This window comes from Papilio xuthus, unplaced genomic scaffold (genome assembly GCF_000836235.2).
Source record: "Papilio xuthus unplaced genomic scaffold, Pxut_1.1 DF828952.1, whole genome shotgun sequence".
In the NCBI taxonomy this organism is placed as follows: Eukaryota; Metazoa; Arthropoda; class Insecta; order Lepidoptera; family Papilionidae; genus Papilio; species Papilio xuthus.
The window spans coordinates 4,288,165-4,303,071 of NW_013529697.1; the positions used below are offsets into that span (position 1 = coordinate 4,288,165).

General features: G+C 31.3%; 1 protein-coding gene across 1 annotated transcript in view; it reads right to left on the reverse strand.

Moving 5' to 3' along the window:
* Tmtc2 (Transmembrane O-mannosyltransferase targeting cadherins 2) overlaps nucleotides 1-10,567 on the reverse strand; it is a 108,039-nt gene extending 97,472 nt beyond the window's left edge. The window contains exon 1 of the mRNA XM_013319938.1: nucleotides 10,375-10,567. The gene's annotated coding sequence lies outside the window, so the exon portion shown is untranslated. The remainder of the gene's footprint in view (nucleotides 1-10,374) is intronic.
* Between the last annotated feature and the right edge of the window lie 4,340 nt (nucleotides 10,568-14,907).

The following is a 14,907-nucleotide window of genomic DNA, read 5'->3' on the forward strand; positions in this document are numbered from 1 at the left end:
GTCATTCATTAAGAGCGGTCTCTAAACATCCATTTTCTAATTTTTTTAACGATGGATTCATCGCCATCTACAAATTGACTAATAAAAATGAGAATCTAATCAGAAGCACCAAGAAACGGCATTTAATCGATTAGAAATGAATCTAATTATTTATGATAACATTTTTCATTTCAAGGTCACAACATTCATTTCACTTAGTAATTCGTGCACCATAAACATTTGGTTGTCTTCTACGTGAAGGAATAAAATATTAAATTTCAAACCATAAACAATTCTCGGTGATGCCAACAATAATAATAAGCGCAGATTATTAATACCAATATCCATAATGGAGACTATATAGATTGATTCCCGCGATTGCCTTACAATATTATTATTTTCTAATTTATATTCGAAATTTCTAAGAAACGTGTTCGTAGAATATCAATTTGTTCGTAAAAAACAAAGAATTCTCTAGACAGTTTCCATCATTAGTCTTGAGCTTAAGCAAAATCTTTGACTTCGTATTGACCTTTCCTTTTCACTCTAAATTATATCGTAGAAAAAAGAAATATTTATTACTAGTTGTCGCCCTCGAAATAAAAAAAAATAGTAGCCTATGTGTTCTTCCAGAGTGTGTTCTACATGTATGCCAATTTTGAGTGAGATCCAATGAAGTCGTTCTAAAGATACCTTCAAACATCCATGCATCCATCTAAACATTCGCATTTATAATATTAGTAAGATTAATAAGAAGTAGGAAGTTAGATTTTTACTATTATACTTTTCAACATTGTATTTTGGAATAAAACAATACATACTAGTTATTCGACTGATAATATTTTGATGTATGTATAATATTTAAAATATATTTCGTTGAATTACAATATATTAAATATTTTACATTATCGTATGAACATCAATATTCGAGGAACTTCAATTAAGCGCGCAAACCTTTGCTATTATAACGATCTAATTAACATTGTGTTCGTACAAGCATATTACCTATTAAACCATATCAGTTTACATAGACTATAATTACTTAAATTTAAAAAGAAATTAAAGCGATAAATCTTTACTTATTTATACATTTTTTTATTTAAAATATTAGCAGAGTTTTGTAATTTTACTAATATTTCTTGTACTAAGCTCTAGGTTTGTGCTAGGATATGGTTTACGAAAATAATCGAATAGCGGGATTCGAACCCCCGACCTCGTGATCGGGAATCCATACCGTTAACCACTATGCTATTGGCGCTTAGGCTTGGCATTAAGCTATTATTTATACATTTCAACGAACATATTTTTGTCCCAATGATTAAAACTCAGTCTGTCAATGATTTAATATAAGAATAACACTAAAAAATTAACAGTTTTAAAAAAGATTAAGTCTTGCACTTATTCCTTTAAGATTCAGACGTGTCCATAAACGGCTACAAAGTCCAACGTTGAATAATATAACCGTTATATAAACGGTTATGGTATCGAATTTCATATTCAATATCGCTACATTGTTATTCATTCACATAAACTACATATATAATGCACATAAAATGATATGATAACGATATGAAAACCTATTACCATATTTTTATATTCTTAAATAAAATAACTTTCTTTAAAAAAAGTTTTTAATTAAATTAGTTACCATGCATAAATTCTTTTGTTTCTCAAACAGTACCTTAGTGACATATATTTTGTAATGATAAAGGTTCCTATATATATACTCAGAGTCTAAACTCTGAGTATTGCAGCTAATGATTTACCGAACAATCTTTATAACAATAACTAACTGCCGCAACACTGTCCGCGAAGTATTAAGAAAAAACTTAATAAGTAGCTTATGTGTACTGCCAGACTATGTCCTATATGGGTGCAAAATTTCATCAAAATCCGTTAAGCCGTCCCGGAGATACTTTCAAAAAATCCATTTATCTTTCGCTTTTATAATATTAGTAAGAAGTAAGATATTCGACGTTATTCAGTCGTATCTAAAAACATTTAGAAATGGGAGCTAAAAAAAATAGCAAATACATCTGACCTTTTATCTATCCCTGGTTGCTTGTACTGTACCCAACAAATGCGTGAACAGTAGTTTTGTTCTTAATGTAAGCCTCTTGTCCCGTAGTTTCCCATAGGAATAGAAAACCACGACCCATTTCGCCTTACTTGACCGCCCTGAATACCTCTTTATTGTTTATTTACAATTTCAATCGTAGATTTTTAATCCAATTGGATAGAGTGCAGACTTTCTATATTAGAATACATAAATATTCAAATTTTCTAATATTAAAACTATGTAATATCGGTACATAAGCATATATGACACATTGTATTTCATAGATTTAATAAAGCTACTATTGGAGATGATAGAACTATACATTTGACTTCTGTAGAGTTTTTGTTAATAAAGAAAAAAATACTGAAAATTAATGCCAGCATTATAAACGTCCACTCTATTTTTTTCGATTACAAAAGCTTTCCCTTTAATATAAAAAGATACACCTGAAAAACAAACGACAAGACGGGTGAAGCGCGTCTTTTGTTTATTTTTTTTTATTTATGATATTCATAAAACTTTAATATAAGCGAGCGCGAGCACCTGAACAGAAAACACAGAACATTATTTATTATCTTATCTCCTGAGGTTGAGCATACTTATTACGTAAACGTCAAACCAATTTCGTTCAGCTTACCTTCTAAATTAAAAACGAAAACTTGATTTACAACCAAAGTTATATTACTCGTTGGGTGAATAAAAATCTAAGAAACAAGATCCTTAATCTCACGATTGGAAATTGGATACACAAAAAAGGATTTCAAGAAAATAAATAGTAACTCCATATGTATAGAAATGTATCATTTACTAGCTGTCGCTCGCGACTACGTCCGAACGGAATAAAAAAAAACTTAATTAGTAGCCTATAAGTTCTTCCATCTGCTCTACATCTCTACATCTATGCCAAATTTCATCCAGATCCGTTGAGCCGTTTTGGAGATACCTTCTAACAAACATCCATCCATCTATCCATCTAAAGATTCGCATTTATAATATTAGTAAGAAGTAAGTTAAGAAGTAAGAACTAACATAATTTGTACTAACATATACTATAATTCAAAATCTCGGATAGTAATTAGACGTAATATTATTATAACGTAGCGAGCATAAGGCTAGAATTGCTTGATAATTATAATATTATAATTACATAATACGCCATTGTAGATACTAAGGTATTATATTACCAATGTCAACTTTACCAGTTCTAGAAAAAAGCCATATAATCGATGCATTATTAAAAACTAGTCGTCGCTAACTAGATGAGAAAGACCTACAATCATGTTTTTAATTAATACTACGATTTCATTTATGTTTTAAATGCAATTAATATAAACATGTGTAACCATCCTTTAAGTCCAAACATAATAATTTTCGTATGTTCCAATCGTTTCTAAAATCAATGACGTCACTACGACTGAAAACCGATAATTTACTAAAATATCGACTTCGGTTGAGATAAATGAGTCGAGTTATCTCGAAGTTCGTTATGTCTCAAGATACGGGTCGTAAATTAAAAGCTAAGTGAAGAGCCAGGAGCAACCGTGAAATTTGAGAATGATTAGGGAAGACTTAAAATGGGCGCTAATTAGTTTGGTAGAACGAAATATTCAAATAAATTACAGTTCACTTTTACAAAGTCCTTCAGGGACGCCTTTTAAATTCTCTTAACATTTTTTTAAATCTTCAATGGCGACTAAAATTATCCTGCAAATTTTAGAAACGTTTTCTTAAAGCCTTATGTATATATGTATGTATAACATATCACTGAAACAAAATCCCATGTCAATTTATAATGACACTATACAATCGATTTTTTTATTATATTTTATTACTTTTGTGTAATTAATTTCATCAAAGCGCTGTTCAAATTTTATCTGTTAATGTTTCATTTATTTTATGAGCTTTAATTAAAATTCACTGTAAAATGTTATTCGATGTATGCATAAAATGGAATGTTACAAGATTATTTCGTATCTTCTTGGCACGAAGTACAAGTCTATAAAAGAATTTTGGTATAAAGTTACGTAGAAAACTGCATCGCAATTTCGGTATCCCCGAACGCATACATATACCATACTTTGTTGACATATTTTGATTAAATTTTCTTTTTACTCAATTTTCACAATGCACTGACGGAAATTTTATTTTTATTGAGCAGTCACTTTTTAATCTAGAACCGATGTTATGCAACAAATTTTTATTAAATTTATACGATCAGTTCCCGACCTTATAATAGAAATATTTGTGAAAGCTTTTCAGAGTAAATAATGATTTTTTTTTACTCACACTAAAATGACTATGGCCTGATTACCTCTGACTTAGTGTAGGCTACGAGCCCCTCGGTGGGGACATGTAGTGAACTGATGATGATGATGACCAAAAAATTACCAAATTATAATGAAAAGTTATATCGTAATAAAACAAAACAATAAATTTGGCCGGCAACGCATCTGCAGTTCCTCTGGTGTTGCATGTCCCTGGGTGTCGTTGATTACCTCGGTGTTCCCGCGGCGCGTTTGCCCCTTCTCTTATAAGAAAAAACATGTTGTCTCAGATGTATGGTTATGAGAGAAGAAAGTGTGTCAATATTATACTAAATCTGGCACTCCACTAGATAAGGTATGATTGTACACAAATTGTATTATAGATGACATTTTGTAATTAAAATAAGATGGTGTAAGATATTTTAATTAAAAAAATCTCCTAATATATACATGTTGAAGATTAATTTCTTTGTAGTTCGTACAAACAATACAATATGGTGAAGCGTCTGGAAGGAATGAAGTAATATTTAAGTCAAGAGACGCTCGACTGCCGCAGCTCGTACGACACAAAGGGTTAATACGTTAAGAAGAGCACAGAGTCGACGCTGGAATGATTATAATTCTGCTTTGTGTTTGGTACCTTATCATTTGCTGACATTAACGTTTTTGCTTCGAGACGTCGTTTAAGTTTTTGTAATTAAGGACTTTAAAGCGACGAGAAACTAATGATAGATATAAATTACGTTTTCCAAGAAATCGCTGTTTGAATTGTATAGAAGAGTCAATCATCCCTTATATAAAAGCGTTATTATTTCACCCTCACTATAATTTTACTTTTAATTACGAGTAAGTATTTCATTTATTCCACTTTGAAAATTGTTCTCCTATAGATAAATACTATTTGACATTGTAAGATGCAATTACTCATTCTCTAACTAGCTGTCAATCGCGATTCCGTTTGCGCAGAATTAAAACAAAAAAAAAATAACCTAACCATAACCATAACCTATGTGTTCTACCAGACTATGATTTACAACTTTGCTGAATTTCAGCGAGATCTGTTTAGCAGTTATAGGAACACCTTCAAACAAACATCCATTCATCCATATAAACTTTCGTATTTATAACATTAGTAAGATTTACAAAAGCATTTGTACCAAAATAAGATACAAAAAGAAAGTAAGAAAGAAACTTTAAGCAGGCCTAATACTTTAAAGAGTCTGCAGGGGCGCAGGGAGCGGGAAATACGAACATCAACAGATTTAGTTAAGCCTTTGTCTTTATTACACTGTAAGTAGATGACACAGTTTAAGTCGAACTGCAGTAAAACTAGCAAAACCCGTTTAGTTATTACTTAGGGGATTCTCCTAAGACTTAACGAACAAGCTTTTGTAACTTTACTGCTTTAAGATGGTTGTAATAAAATTTCAGGATATTATATTTAGGTCAATAAATAAATTTAGTTAATACTTATGGAATAAAATGTTTGATACTATTAGATTTATGTTTTTGTTTAGTGAATTTAAGTGTTTACATAAGCATATTATATTTATCATATTGAAAAGCTCCCAAACAAATTGCTTACGGCCTCGAGTCAATAAATTGCTTAAGAAAATTTATTACTTTATCCACGGTGGAACACAGTTTGTTACATCAAACAAATTTGCTTCGACTTTTTCATTTATACAACTTTATTAGAAATGAGACCGTTTAACTTCCAATATTCTATTCTAATAAAACATGTTTTTGTTCATATTCATTTACCAGACACCAAAATATTTTTGTCTAATTACCTAATTGGAATTAAAAATAGGTTGAAAATATTCTGTCTGCATTTAAATACTTTAAAATTCCAGTCTAAAAGTCCACGTCATAGTTCTCTTTATAATAAGGTTGCGAGTTAAAATTCATTTGTATTTTTTTTTTATAACAGAAGGGGGCAAACGAGCAGCGGGAACACCGAGGTGTTGAACGACGCCCATGGACATCAGCAATACCAGAGGAACCCCAGATGCATTGCCGGCCTTTGAGGTGGAGATAAGCTCGCTTCTTCAATGACCCTAAGGTGTAGCGGTTTGGAAATACCGCCGAGGACAGATCATTCCACAACGCTGCTGTGCGAGGCAGGAAGTTTCGCGTAAACCGCACGGTTGTGGATTGCCATCCATCGAGATGGTGTGGATGGAACCTGGCGGTCTGTCGTGTCGTCCGATGACGGAACTCGGCGACAGGAATCAGTATTATCGGTATTTATTTTAATTGTAAACCCATTCTGATTAAATTAAAATATATAAATATAAAACATCAACAGTCGAAATTAATTTGCATTTTCTTGACTCGAAATCACAAGCTACTAAAACAGTGCAAAAATGTTAATAAGACATAACATCGAATTTTAAAGTTTGATTACAAAAAAGCAATATATTTCGTTTTATTTATAAACAGGGTGGTTATAAAATACAGTCAATCGAGTTTTTAATGCTTCAAAGTTTTTAACATCGCCAAAACCAAATCCCGAGTCGTACTAGTTTTTAATAACCCACTATTGTTCCCTATCTAGAAATAACGTTAAAAATTATCTTGGGTTGAATATTTTTTGGTTGTTTTATTTTAATTTGTATCTTTACATGCCGGTCATATTGTATTGGGCATAAGTGGTTCGCTACATCGCTTGGAGCGCGGCCAACCTACGTGGTGCATACGTGTGCCAATAATTAAATTTTGTCGCATTTATTTGTGTTATTATTACATTACTATCTTCTCATGAATATGACTTTAATGTTTTATTTATTTTATCCTATTAAAATGAATGCTATTACTTGTTCATTTTACATATATAAATATCTTGATAAACAATTTATGTTCGTTACTACAAAAATCATTACGTATTTTCTTGACATAAATGACCACCGTTGCATATTCAAATCCAGAATAGACGAAAAGCTATAGAAACCTTTTTTAAGCTCTATTTGCACTTGTGTCGCAAACTATAAAGTGGCAGCCCTGAAAAAATCGAAATAGAAAAAGTTTTCTAAACAAAAACCTTTCACATTCAGGGTTGTGCATTAATGTTTCACAGCGGCTGTGTTAGTTGCTCTTACGTTTTCGCTCACAGTCCTGCATATTTAACACTCTAAGGTCAAATTAGTGGATTTCAAAACGTCCGTCTACTTTTTTATGTCTTATTTGAAATGTTAGCAGTTCTATTTTATGTTTGGAACGTGTTTTTACGTAAAAATAAAGACATTATTTATAACCTATAACACGACTTTCTATCTAAGTGAATGTTTAAACGAAAACGAAACGAAACGAAACGAAAAAACGAAAATTAAACGAAAAGGCGTCGTTTATAAATTATAGAATCGATGGAATATATTAATAATAAAAAACAATTTAATGTTTTTGGAATAAAATTTTTCAAAAAATTTTAATTAAATTGTAAAAAAATTCGGCATACTGTTTTTATTTTTAAAAACAAGTACACATTCAATAGAGAACAATACATTGGTTTTGTAGTACGTATTGTTGGTTTGACCGCAATAATAGAATTGCAATCGGTCGAGTGGAGACACTTGGAGACTCGGTACACACACTGTCTCACTCGAATGAATCGAGTAACATTGGTACATCTGAGTATTCTCTAGCGACTTGATTAATTGTCAAGTAATCACTTTAAATCCAAAAGCTATTTTAGTAATTGAATTACTACAAGTTATCACTTATCGTAAGTTTTCCACTGCGTATACTCGTGTACAAAAACATCTAATCGTCCCTCTCATTATTTTTGAAAAAACAAAGATCCCAATGTTTTTGTATGATGTGTTTCGTATTGAAAAATTAGGTTATGCTACATTTGCTATACGTCTATGATTTTACATATTAAATATTATAATTTTTTAAGCAATTTAGATTTTAAATATTTTAACCAAATAATTAAGTCACCTAAAAATGTAGGAGTTTGAAAAATACGTTCTTCAATATAAGTATTTTCTTTTATTACCGATCTCCCAGTTGGCAAGAGTGATTGAAACTTTGCGGTCAAATGACCAGTTTGACCTAAAACTTTCATTGTAAAAGTTTTCTCAAACTCAATTTCAAAATTATAAACAAATACACTTACAGCTTTACAGCCTTCGGGGCCGATACTTAAACAAGTTTTTTATTTCATTTTAATGGCGACCACATGCTATTTTCTAATGTCGTACTAATTGACACCATATCGCCGACTAATGACTGTTGTTTTTCTTTGTGACAACCATTAACTATTCAAAAAAGATATTAAGTGATTTTCCTATTGTTTGAATGATAAATGTGAAACCCTTAAAGCCTTAAACACAAAGTTCCAAGTCTAAAGCACTGTTCTACGTCACTTTAATGTTTCCGAACGTTTCTAAATGGCCGTTCGGCTTTGAATCCCACGGCCCGTTTGTAAATATTTCAAGCAAACTAACTTTAGTTTCTCGTACAAATGACATACGGAATTAATTTACTGGTACGCTTCATAACTTTATCAATATTCATATACTTATAAATTTATCAAAATAAAGATGCCACTAATATTTAAGTTTTTAGAATTATTTAAAAAAGCATCATCTTACACCAGCATACATCTCTTGCAGCCAGCAAAGTTTGCTAGTGAAAAAATAAATTTACCGACTTTACTTTTTACTGATTTTCGGAAAATAAAGTAATCAAAAATAGTCAATACGAAAAGCAACCACATTGTTTAGACATATTTTATTTAGACCAAACTGTTTAAATAAAAAATGAACCTTTTTTGACATTTGTTCTTCAACGTTAAATTCTAAGGACCTGCTATAAGTCTTATAAGCTGAAAATGAAATTAAAGAAACTTGAATTCAACTACAAAAAAATTTAACTGGAACTTGATAGATACGAGTTTAAATTCAAAAGCTTCGTACGTCTACTTTATTACGTGAAGCGGTCGACTTGTGCTGAATACGAATAATTTAATTCTTGTCGACAAGTGTGATAAATTAATTAAAGCCAGGTAAGAAACTCACGGTGTACTCAGTTTGACTACGACGAAAGTATATGATTTTTTTTTAAATCTGAATTATATTCACAATGCCATAACTGCAATTTCCTAGCATTATTAGCAGTTTACAAATGTCTTATTTATACAGTTCTTACTATTATAAATGGAAATGTTTGGATATATGGATGGATGTCTATTAGAAGGTATCAGCAGACACGCTCAACGGCTTGATGAAATTTTACATAGAAGTAGAACATAGTCTTGGAAACATAAGCTTCTAATTAAGATTTTTTTTTAATTCCGCGCGGACGCATGCGACCGCTAGTGTTAAATTATTTAAAATGTAATAAACTATTTAGTTTTTGTCCAAATACAAAATGCAAGTTAAGCAATAAACTCTGGTACATTAATATTTATTGCGGTCTGTTCATAACTAAGACCATTATAAATATTTATAATAGAGATTCACAAAGCAAATATGCTAACGAGTGAACTATGAAAACAAGCAGTCGGCTGTTACGAAGTTGTTTGGGGTACGCTATCGCAGCGAATATGTGCTACGGCTAAGTAACAACAACACGTAACTTATAAATTAAGCAACGTTTCACTAAGTTGATTGTAACCAGTCCCTATCTAAGTTAAGAATCAATAAAGACAGAGTTCTAGGAACAAATTTCATTCTAACTTTCGTTTGGTAAGTTAGTGAAACCAATATTAGTGAGTGTCCTTCAGGTCGCTTCTTTAAAACAAACTTTACTTTTTTTAAACTAACTTTAGTTAGTGGTATAGTCCTTAATTATATTTCTACTAAGAAACTCATGTTTCCTATTAGAAAAAACTATGAATATAAAACTTCTTTCATTAAGTTGATAATTTCTTTGATCTGGCGCTATATTTTAATTTGCCTTAATTTTATATTTCTTTTAGATGTTCCATGTATTCATGGTTGTTCAGTACACGATTAGTCCTGCGGCACAACCATCCTTAGACTACGTTGCAAGGGTTGGCGTGATATGGTAAATATATGAAGTGGTACTTACCAACTCGATGCCCGGTTCACCGCCTGCACTTACCTGGTCAGTCTGTTGGTGTCAGTCGAATCAAATAGTCAAAGGCGCCAGCAATGCTGCACTCCTGATGCGCCCGATGCACTTCCCATAAGCGACTTGTAGACGTGACGTTGTCAACCCGAACGCAGAATCATAAACCGACACGTTCGATGTGTGACATTTTCCGTTCAACTTCCGTCGACTCACGATGCTGACTTTCAACTGTCGACTGCCTTCCCCGCACTAATCCCCGCAGGCTCTGCGCCCGACTGTAGCGGTGAGGGATTTCTAACTACCCGCTTGTGCAGGAGAATAAAAGTGAGTCGAGTTACCTACATTAAATCGCTTATACTGAACCGCGAAATTGAAAACATTTGTACCGAATGACTCTTCCTTGCGCTTTACTATTTAATCAATGATTTATTGCCGTATCTCTTTATTTTATCTTTCTTTATAATATTAGTCTTCTCGCTTATTAAATTGGTACATAAAAGTGGCAGAATATTGACTAAAATAATGTTATCTTTTGTTAAGAAATACACTTCGCGGTTTTTGTTAGAGACGGCTTATTGATCGCCATGTACCATAACATATTGACCAAAGAGATTAATGGCGGCTACAAGCGATAAACACGCAATAAAACCTAAACCAAACAATAAATCTAAAACTCTCTAACTTATTGCTGAATACCTCACTTTTATTCTATTACAAAATTTATCTTCATTTTCGAGAATATCTATGATATTACGCAAATATATAATGGAAATTAATTGCACAAAATTGAAACAGAAATGATAAATTACCGTTGATGTCTAGCGTCAAAACATGTACAGAAACATATCGATATCTCTTTCATTCCCTTTGAAAAAATAAAGATAGGAATATATTTTTACGCAGTATTTCGGAAGTTTCAACTCACATTTAATTTATTAAAAAAATAGTTATTACGTTTTCCGTTTGAATACATCTTCGGTTTAATTTGAAATTTTTATATCGACTACTAGACTATGTGATATAAAAGCAGTAAGGTAAAGGTAAGGAAGCAACACTTGTTCATCTGAAATCTCATTTTTATTTAACTTCTGTGGCGCGAGTTCGACTTACGTTTGAATCGCAAACTTCGATCATAGGGAATAACTTTTATCACTTCCAAAGTTTTCTTTGAGAACTTCCACTTCATAGATACTTTATTTAGATATAGAGAGGAGTGGCTACAGTAATATTGCTACATTTTAATTATGACTAGCGATCGCCCCTGACTGCACTCGATAAGCAGAAACGCCTGTATTTTTCCGAAAATTTAACAGCTAATTTTACCTAAATATTTAATTTAGATAAGTAAAAAAGAAATTAAAAAGATTTTTTCAATAATAATGTATTAACTTTATAATCAAATAGACATAAATTTTTTCATTCTATTTTTTATTTGTTCCAGTCGTATTTATGTTAATTTTTAGGTTAATTTTGCATAAATAGATCGTGGATAGTTTATAACTACTATAAAACAAGTTGGGATGTAATAATAACAGAGTCGTCCACTAATATAAAGCTGGGCAACGTTCGGGGACGTTCTGAAATATTAAAGTGACATAAAGCAAAGCTTTATAGTTGGAACTTTGCCTTCAAGGGTTTGGCGTCCGGTGGACCATAAAATAAGTAAATTGGAATATATGTTAAATACCACACTATATGTTAAGTTAAAATAAATTACGTTATGTAGAACTGTCCGTCTATACAGTAAAATAAAATGGAGTTTATGTGCTTAATATCGAAAAAAAAATTACGTGTATGTTATTAATTTTCTTTATCTGTAACAATTTTTAAAACGTTTGTATGTCGGTGCGCGTTTCTAGCGGGTAATCTCCTAAACGGCTGGGCCAATTTTGACGGGACTTTCACCGGAAGATAGTTGATGTGCGGATATGTTATAGGTTTTTTAATCTCATGAATGAAGTTGCAAGCGAACCCTGGTTAGATAAAATAGTCCTAACACTAGGCGTAGTCATACATTATGTTTATTTATTACGAGACAAATATTTAAACTATAGCAAATAAAAGCTTTATTAAACTTATTGGGAATGGGAAAAGGTATAGGATTTGTCGTTTCATAGTAATAACATATTAGGTTATCTGTAATAACATATCATATTATGATAAAGAGCGGCACCAAAATTTTCCTTCATAAAAGAGTTTAAGACTAGATTTATTTATATTTATGTCATACATGGTATTAATCCAAACACGTCATACTTGTTTGTAAACATCGATAAAGGGTAGCCCGAATACATTTTGTTGAGTTAAGCTTAGAATATCTAATCAAAACTTTGCTACTAACATTTCAACTTATCAAGTAAACGGTCTCAGCAGATGCTGCAAATATGTTAAAATTAGCCATAAAATATTCAATCTCACTTTGTACATATAACTTTAGATTTAAAGTATAGATAACATTTAGTCCGAAATAAATTAAACCACAAACAATTTGTAAGAAAAAACCACGTATTTGCGTATAATGCGAATGTTTGGATGGATGTTTGAAAGTATCGCGCGCGGCTATATGTATCTCGCTTAATTTTGGCATAGATGTACAACATCTGGAAGAACACAGATAACTGAGTGTTTTAATACCGTACGGATGGAGTCACGGGCGACAACTAGTTTAGTTATATTATACATGAACATTAAATTTGTAAGCCATGACAAATAAAATGATACCTACAAACATTCTCTCCGCACATTTACGGTGAAACACATTTGCCATAAGAACAAAGGCGTGGAAGTCATAATTATTCCGCCGTAAGTAGAAACATAATGTAAGCTCGAGTTACCTTTTACTCCACGCCGTGGGGAAAATAAGCATTAACAATATTTTTAAATTCTAGAAGAGCAAAGGAAATTCTCCATGTTATGTGCCTATATTATAGCTATTTCAAGATAAGTAAGAATAGGAGGTTATTACCTTTTGTTAGCCGACTTCAAAAAGAAGGAGGTTATCAATTCGTCCGTATTTTTTTTAAATGTAATGGAAACCTTACTATATAAATACGAAGGTTTAGAAGAATGGATGGATTTTGGTTAACAGGTAATTCAAAATGCCTAAACGGATCTGAATGTTTAACACAGATATTCTCTGGATTATTCCAGGAGCTACTCAATATTTTTTTTTAATTCTACACGGACAAAGTTGTAGTCAAAGGCTTTTAATATTAACCTAGTTGATGCCCTACTGAACTAGTATTGACTCGTTTCTTTGCTCAATTCAACGTGTAATTTGAAATATAACTGTTTCGAATTTTAATTTTAGCTTCAGCTTCATACTTTGAAGAGTAAAACACACTGAAGAGTGAAGATAAAGTTACCGACCGCGATGTACAAACTTCGGAAAGAGATTTCGTGAAACTCTTAAATGTTCAAATGGATATTTCATAGTTTTTTTTTAGTATATTTCTACTTAATCTTACCTTGCTGTTATTTATTTAGTAAGCGCAATAATAAACTGTTACTAAAAAGTTAAGTAAAAAGTCTGAGTTATTTTCATTCATCAAAGATAATGGGAGGTTTACTGTTTTAGTTAACAGTTGAAAACTAAACCACAAAGATGTAATTACGGCCGACGCGGAAACGTACAAGTTGATCTTGTTTGTTTACACAATAATCAGGAGAAAGACAAGTTAAAACCCTTTCTTAGTATATCATAAATGTGACAGGGGAATAAGCCTGTTGTTGTAAACAGCCAAACAGACTAATTAAAACAACATATACGAGTATGTATACTAATGGTATTGTAAGGGATAGGTTAACAGTTCCCTTAGTATTTGAATTACATAAAAGAAAACAGAAAATTATGTAAAAACTTGAATTATTTCGCAGGATGGGATAAAAAATTGAACATAAAATTTCACAGAATTCCTAATATTTATATTAAAAAATTCATATATCTATATTTTATTACGGTACTCAATGCAAATAACATTTACGTATTAAATAAACATAATCCGAAGGAAAATTTATAGCTTAGGTCCCTTTAGTTTATTTAGTCCGAAGGTTTAAAGTTTTGTGAATAATTACGTAACTTTTCCCAATTAAAACTGAAAATATTACAATCTGAAGGAGTTTGTCGGATAACTTCTCTCTTTGAGCTAGTTCACTTCCAAAATCCTTAATTTCAACTCGTCCAGTTCTGGTTCTAAAAATCGTTTTTATCTCGATTTTTAATAACAATATAATATTGAGAAAATAAGTAACTTTGAAATAAAAAATAAAAAAGTGAATTATTTTTTGAATAAAAGGTTGCGTTTAGGAATTGTGTTTCAATATTTTTTAAGAAGATAGACACAATAACAGTAGTTATGTAAGTACCTACTAAAGATTTATAGCTAACAAAAAGCAATAAAAAACTGAATAACACGTTATATCGTATAACAAAAATTAACGTTATAAAACATCAAACAGACAGCTTTTGAACCGTAATTGGATTGAATAAGTTCAACCAACGAGGTCCTTAAAACTGTTCCATTTTAAATTTTAATTGCGCAAACTTATGTAATTATTTTCAAA